Source organism: Thunnus maccoyii, chromosome 16 (genome assembly GCF_910596095.1).
Source record: "Thunnus maccoyii chromosome 16, fThuMac1.1, whole genome shotgun sequence".
NCBI classification, from domain to species: Eukaryota; Metazoa; Chordata; class Actinopteri; order Scombriformes; family Scombridae; genus Thunnus; species Thunnus maccoyii.
Genome location: NC_056548.1, coordinates 714,550 through 722,564, shown reverse-complemented (window position 1 = coordinate 722,564; position 8,015 = coordinate 714,550).

Genomic DNA, 8,015 nt, shown 5'->3' with positions numbered 1-8,015 from the left:
CATATGAATCCTGTTATGTAACTGAGTGGTGACTTTGTGGAGTTTAAGTGAAAGCTGAAGAATTTAATCTGCTGCTCTGATCTGATTTGTCTGATGTCGATTCCAACGCTGTCGTCTGATCTGAGTCTTCATCATTTATACAAACCTCAATGTTCCACAGTCAACACAACCCCCACTGTCTGCAGACACACTGTGTCCTTACACAAGATTTTATTATCTATATGTTAATTGGATTTAGTTTTATTTGCACAAGAGATTTCAAAAACATGTTTGTATCGAACCGTTAAATAAAACACAATTATGCAAACAAGCAAAGAAATATTATGAGGGTATATATATGTGTATAGCAGTGTTATGTGGGTATATATATGCGTATAGCAGTGTTATGTGGATATATATATGAGTATAGCAGTGTTATGTGGGTATATATATGCGTATAGCAGTGTTATGTGGGTATATATGTGAGTATAGCAGTGTTATGTGGGTATATATGCGTATAGCAGTGTTATGTGGGTATATATATGAGTATAGCAGTGTTATGTGGGTATATATATGTGTATAGCAGTGTTATTTGGGTATATATATGCGTATAGCAGTGTTATGTGGGTATATATATGCGTATAGCAGTGTTATGTGGGTATATATATGCGTATAGCAGTGTTATGTGGGTATATATATGAGTATAGCAGTGTTATGTGGGTATATATATGTGTATAGCAGTGTTATTTGGGTATATATATGCGTATAGCAGTGTTATGTGGGTATATATGTGAGTATAGCAGTGTTATGTGGGTATATATGTGTATAGCAGTGTTATGTGGGTATATATATGCGTATAGCAGTGTTATGTGGGTATATATATGAGTATAGCAGTGTTATGTGGGTATATATATGAGTATAGCAGTGTTATGTGGGTATATATATGAGTATAGCAGTGTTATGTGGGTATATATATGTGTATAGCAGTGTTATGTGGGTATATATATGAGTATAGCAGTGTTATGTTGGTATATATATGAGTATAGCAGTGTTATGTGGGTATATATATGAGTATAGCAGTGTTATGTGGGTATATATATGAGTATAGCAGTGTTATGTGGGTATATATATGTGTATAGCAGTGTTATGTGGGTATATATATGAGTATAGCAGTGTTATGTTGGTATATATATGAGTATAGCAGTGTTATGTGGGTATATATATGAGTATAGCAGTGTTATGTTGGTATATATATGAGTATAGCAGTGTTATGTTGGTATATATATGAGTATAGCAGTGTTATGTGGGTATATATATGAGTATAGCAGTGTTATGTTGGTATATATATGAGTATAGCAGTGTTATGTGGGTATATATATGAGTATAGCAGTGTTATGTGGGTATATATATGAGTATAGCAGTGTTATGTGGGTATATATGCATATAGCAGTGTTGTGTTGGTATATATATGAGTATAGCAGTGTTATGTGGGTATATATGCATATAGCAGTGTTATGTTGATATATATATGAGTATAGCAGTGTTATGTTGGTATATATATGAGTATAGCAGTGTTATGTGGGTATATATGCATATAGCAGTGTTATGTTGATATATATATGAGTATAGCAGTGTTATGTGGGTATATATATGAGTATAGCAGTGTTATGTGGGTATATATATGAGTATAGCAGTGTTATGTGGGTATATATATGCGTATAGCAGTGTTATGTGGGTATATATATGCGTATAGCAGTGTTATGTGGGTATATATATGCGTATAGCAGTGTTATGTTGGTATATATATGAGTATAGCAGTGTTATGTGGGTATATATATGAGTATAGCAGTGTTATGTGGGTATATATATGCGTATAGCAGTGTTATGTGGGTATATATATGAGTATAGCAGTGTTATGTGGGTATATATATGAGTATAGCAGTGTTATGTGGGTATATATATGAGTATAGCAGTGTTATGTGGGTATATATATGAGTATAGCAGTGTTATGTGGGTATATATATGAGTATAGCAGTGTTATGTGGGTATATATATGCGTATAGCAGTGTTATGTGGGTATATATATGCGTATAGCAGTGTTAGGTGGGTATATATATGAGTATAGCAGTGTTATGTGGGTATATATGCGTATAGCAGTGTTATGTGGGTATATATATGAGTATAGCAGTGTTATGTGGGTATATATATGAGTATAGCAGTGTTATGTGGGTATATATATGCGTATAGCAGTGTTATGTGGGTATATATATGAGTATAGCAGTGTTATGTGGGTATATATATGAGTATAGCAGTGTTATGTGGGTATATATATGAGTATAGCAGTGTTATGTGGGTATATATATGAGTATAGCAGTGTTATGTGGGTATATATATGAGTATAGCAGTGTTATGTGGGTATATATATGAGTATAGCAGTGTTATGTGGGTATATATATGAGTATAGCAGTGTTAGGTGGGTATATATATGAGTATAGCAGTGTTATGTGGGTATATATGCGTATACCATCCCTCCAGTAAATCTGTCTACGTTCCCAAAACAAGTTAAAATTGTCAATGAAAGCCACGTCGAAGCCACTGCAAACCAATGACAGCCAGGTGTGTCGGCTCGGCAGGTGACTGAAATGACCCACCTCACGGCCAAGAGTGGGGATTGGTCCAGAGATGTAAGCATGGTACTTCTGTGTCTCCAGGACCTTCAACAAGTGGATGAAGTCCAGTTTAAGCAGTTCCGACTGTTGATTTGGGATGTCATTCGTTCCCACATGGACTACAATCTCCTCCAATGTTGGATGGTCCTGTATAATCTCTGGTATTCTGATGGCTAGTTCCTTTGCCCCTGGCACCAAGAAAACTGTATGTTTACACAGTCTTCATCTTGATATTCTGGACTATGGAGTCCCCTATGACCACAGTTGTGAACTGGGATGGTGTTGGAGCTGTGCTGGAACCAGCTGCTGTGCCAAAGGATGGCAGGGGTGAAGGTAGAGGAGTACGATGCAGAGCAGGATGTGGTGGAGTAACCCGTACCCTGAGGTTCCTTTCGTGGAGCTGGAGTGACTGCCAGGAGGCGTCCTTCAGGATGCCGGTCCAACTGTTTGCCCTGCGGTGTCCATGGATGAGGGAGACCGAAGGCCTCCCCCCGCGTCTAGCTGGATGTCCCGGGATGGCAAGATGGAACAGGGTTCCACAGATGGTGGTCCAGGGCTCCATTTGCTGGGGGGTAGATCTAACCTGAGCCTTCGGTCTAGCACCTAGTTAGCTCCAGGGACCTGCAGCTTGAGAAGGAGCTGGTTCTGAGTATGGCACAGTCGAGTCGAGTTCCCATCTAACTATGATAGCATTAGCAGGGCCGATGCTAACCAGGGATTCGAGGAGCTGTTTGTCTCCATTAACCCGATAAAGGATGGATATTCTTTGTTCCTGTTTGGTGATTCTCTGGCTAAGACAGAGACAGCTTGCACACCCAAGAAAGCTCCAACACCACTGCAAATACAACAAAATGAACTTACTGTGTGTGTGTGTGTGTGTGTGTGTGTGTGTGTGTGTACATGTTTGATGACCTCTTTAAGTCAGTCTGAATCTCTGAATGGTCAGTCTGGCTGGAAACCCCATACCTCAACACATATGGTCCTACAGATGGTCTCTCTCTCTCTCTCACACACACACACACACACACACACACACACACACACACACACACACTCACACACACTAAAAACACTAAACACAAAGTCCATGAATATGTCTTCACATTCGCCCCAGAGAGATGTTACTGAGAGGATCAGATTCAGTATATTTGTCTTCAGGTTATTTCTGTGTCTGAATATAAAGAAGGTGAACTGACAACAAGGTGATCAATGTGTTCTCTGCAGGGAACCGCTGACGCTGTGTGTGTGTGTGTGTGTGTGTGTGTGTGTGTGTGTGTGTGTGTGTGTGTGTGTGTGTGTGTGTGTGTATTCTCTCCTGGGATTCATTTACATGCAGTCAACACTCGCTGGACGTCTCTGTTCAGTCCGTCTCCACACTAACTAACACACCGTTCAGCCTCCTCATCTGTTACTCTCAGGCTGCTGCAAATAAATTGATCTGGACTCAGATTTTGTCGCAGTGCAGTCCAGCAGTGTCCTGCAACAGTCAGTGATACTACATAAGAACTCACACCTTCATTTATCTTATAGATGTACACCACAAGGCAGAGGCTACACGACCAGAGAGGGTAGCCGAGCTAGCACCACGCAGCCGGCTAATCTGTTAGCTTTTTGTGACTAATATTTGATTGATTTTGCCTTTTATATGAGACAAACTGTGCGACCACATTGATGTTTTATGAGTTTTTATGAAACATTACAGTGAAGTGAAGTTTATTTATATAGTACATTTCATACACAGGGCTGCATATAATGCCTTAAAAACATTAAAAAGAAGAAAAACAGCATAAAAACATTAAAATGCAAATTAAAAGAATAGAAACCTTTTGAAACATGAAAGAGCAGAGACATGAATACAGGTCTGTGTCTGAAATTACTTCCTTTATAATAAACACTAAATGTTTTACTCAGTGAGCAGCAAATCAAGGTTTCAGACACTAACTAATCATGTCTAGTCATGTGACGGTACAATACGGAGCATTGCATTGTGGGATTGTGGAGGGTAAATGTGGTGCTCTATATAGTAAATACGGAGTGACTTTGGGCAGGTTAGGTAAAGACGGTGCAGAACTTAAGGAGACATATTCAGCTTTTTGTGGTTTGCTGTTATTTATATCCGGCTCTGATGTCAGATGTTGAACACGGAGGCTGAACTGGGGGGCTGCATAAAGGGCCAGTATGAGATAAGTAAGAAGTTTTTAACTGTAAATCATTCAAATACATTCCAGTAAAGCACCAGAATATAAAGACGGACCTGGAAATGTGCAGAATGTGTGTCCTTGCAAAGTTTTGAACCTGGATTTAAATGTGGTCGGTGGAGGTTTGTTGCAGCTCTGCGCTGCACAGTAACTAAATGCTGCTCCTCTATGTTTAGTTTGCTCTCTGGGAATAATTAGCAGTCTGATGCCCTGAGAGGCCGAGAGGCTTCATGAGGTACTTTAAACTATTCCCTGAAGACACTGGGAACCAGTGCAGAGACCCCTGACCCCTGCTGGGATGTTCAGGCGTCTTTGTCAGGACTGTAGCATCAGGTCGGCTCAGGTCTCAGATTCTGCAGCATCAGTTGGAATCAGGTCTGAAAGGACGTGTTCAGGTCTCAGTTGCAGAACTCGAGCATGTTGAGTTATACTCAGGCCTAAAACTGGAAACGGAAGACATGCATGACATTGTTTAGTCATCGTCTCTATTCTCTAATCTATCACTGATGTATGAGCTCAGAAACATCACTCATTTAATGTTTCTTATATGTAGCTTTAAATTTGCAGTATGTTGAGTGGAGCTATTATTACATTTTGTTGTGTTTAAGTACCGTAAGAGACTGCAGCGTATAGCTGTGTGTGTGTGTGTGTGTGTGTGTGTGTCGGTGTGTTTGTCTGTGTGTGTGTGTGTGTGTGTGTGTGTGTGTTTGTCTGTGTGTGTGTGTGTGTGTGTGTGTGTGGGTGTTCTGAGGCCATTAGTCATGGTCTTTCTGGTCATTAACATAATGAGAGTCGACTGCTGACAGCTCTGCTGATAAGAACTGCATTAACCTCCACACACACACACACACACACACAAACACACACATACACACACACTGTCTGCAGTGAACATGTTCACACAAATTGAAAACACAGTAATATGCAGGAAAACAGACCTTTCACACACAGCAGCTGGGCTTCAGAGGTTTTTATTTAAAGGTGCTATATGTAAGATTCAGTTATTCCTTCTCACTAGTGACACTAGTGAGGCTGGCGATGAGCTGCAGTCAGCATCCATCACACATCTGCTCGTATTCCTTCAGCAGTTAAAACCACAATATCAGAATATGTTTCACATGCTTTGCAGTAACGTTAGCTTATCTGTCCAATAGGAAGAAAGCCAGCCACGTTAGCGGATTCCATTTCTAAGCTAACATTAGCTAGCGCTTAGCGCTGTAGCCAGAGGCAAGGCACTCGTGAGCGCGTATAAATCTCATATCATTTGTACTTTCCCTGTAAAACTGTCCCGAGTCCTTTACATAGAAATCCAAAGATAAAAGATAAGATGACACATTATTGATCCCTGGGTTATGAAAGATGTTACAGGCGCAAGGAAGGAAACAGGCTGTCAGGGAACATCTCATTTTATTACTTCTTCATATTCTGTCTGTCACCTTTAAAGGAGGGTTCACAATATTTCCAGTGTGTTGATACAGCAGTCAGGTGTCTGTAATCATTCCTCCTGTTCATACTGGATATTAAAAGATCCTTCAAATGTGCTTTCAATGGAAGTGATGGAGGCCGAAATCCACAGTGTGTCCACACAGTCATTTAAAAGTCTGTGTGAAGCTTCTACTCAGCTTCATCAGTCTGAGTTCGTCACATCAAGTGGATATCTGACACATCTGAGCGATGTCAGTGACACATTACTGCTGTGGAGCCAATAATGCTTCTGATTACTGTTATCAAGCATTATTAATTGGACCAAGCTGACTTCCAGTCCTATAAATCTGCAACAGCAAATATACTCCGAGAGAAACAGTAATCAGTAATGTAGGCGTGTGTGGATGTGTGTGTGGATGGATGGATGGAAGAGGCGAGATGAAGGAGGCAAGCTTTACAGTCAGGACCACACCGGGCCCAGGTGTGGCTCATGATGGCGATGACGAAGCTCCGCCCCGCCCTGGATCCTGCAAGACAAAAGGAAACCAGCAAACGGAGCGCAGGAGCGCCTCGTGGAGCGGAGGGGTCGTCACATGATATTTAATCAAAGTAGCAAAATGTTCACTGAGAAAATATTTAACTAAACATTTCATACAGTATCTGCTTGCAGTGATAAAAGCATGAATTCTGATTTTCTCGTTGTTTCAGACCATCGCAGCTCTGAGTTCAGGTTCAGGAAGGATTTTGGAAACAAGCTTTTTAAATCAGAGAACGTTAGAGGGCAAGATCGATATCAGTCTCATGTCTCTGTGGTAAAATATGAAGCTACAGCCAGCAGCTGGTTAGTTTAGCTTGCCTGGTTCTGATTAACACCTTATACCTCTTTTACTTTAATCTGTACAAAGACTGAACGATTCGCTGTGTTACGGAGGGTTTTTTTTGCCAGACTATTTCTTGGCTCTGAGTGATTGCCAGGCAACAAGCAGAGACACCAGGAAGTTCTTGGTCCCGGCCAAGAAATAGTCCGACACATGAATCCCCGTAACAAAGCAAAAATTTTTACCTCAGCGTTCTGTTTTCCTGAGGGGCCTGAACGCAGCAGCTCTGCTCTGAAATATTATTTCTGCTTCTTTCAGTTTTTCCGTCGGAGCTGCAGGTTTGGCTGCAAGAGGACGACAGACTGACTCTGCAGGACACACAAATACACACACACACACACACGCACACACACACACACACACACACACGCACACACACGCACACACACTGCTCTGGATCAGCCTGTCGGCTCAGAGGGAACAGAAGAATAAATCACTGCACTGTTACTCACAGGAAACACTGAAAATCCTTGAGAGTGCCCGTAAACATACACACACACACACACACACACACACACACACACACACACACACACACACTGCAGCCATTTGTTCACCTCCTTCAACACCCGCAGATACAGAAAATCCCTGCTGCCCTTCACACTCAGCTGCAGCTGTGTGTGTGTGTGTGTGTGTGTGTGTGTGTGTGTGTGTGTGTGTGTGTATGTGTGTGTGTGTGTGTGTGTGTGTATGTTTTCACAAAGCGAACCCTGCATGTGTGCTTTTATAAGAAATACCGTCGATGGTTCCGTCATGTCTTTGTGTTTCCTGTCCTGATTTCTCATCGTCTTTGCTTTTTTACAGATTTTTCCTCCCAAAAAAATCATCATGTTTTCATAAAAAGATAAAATAAGATTACACTTTAT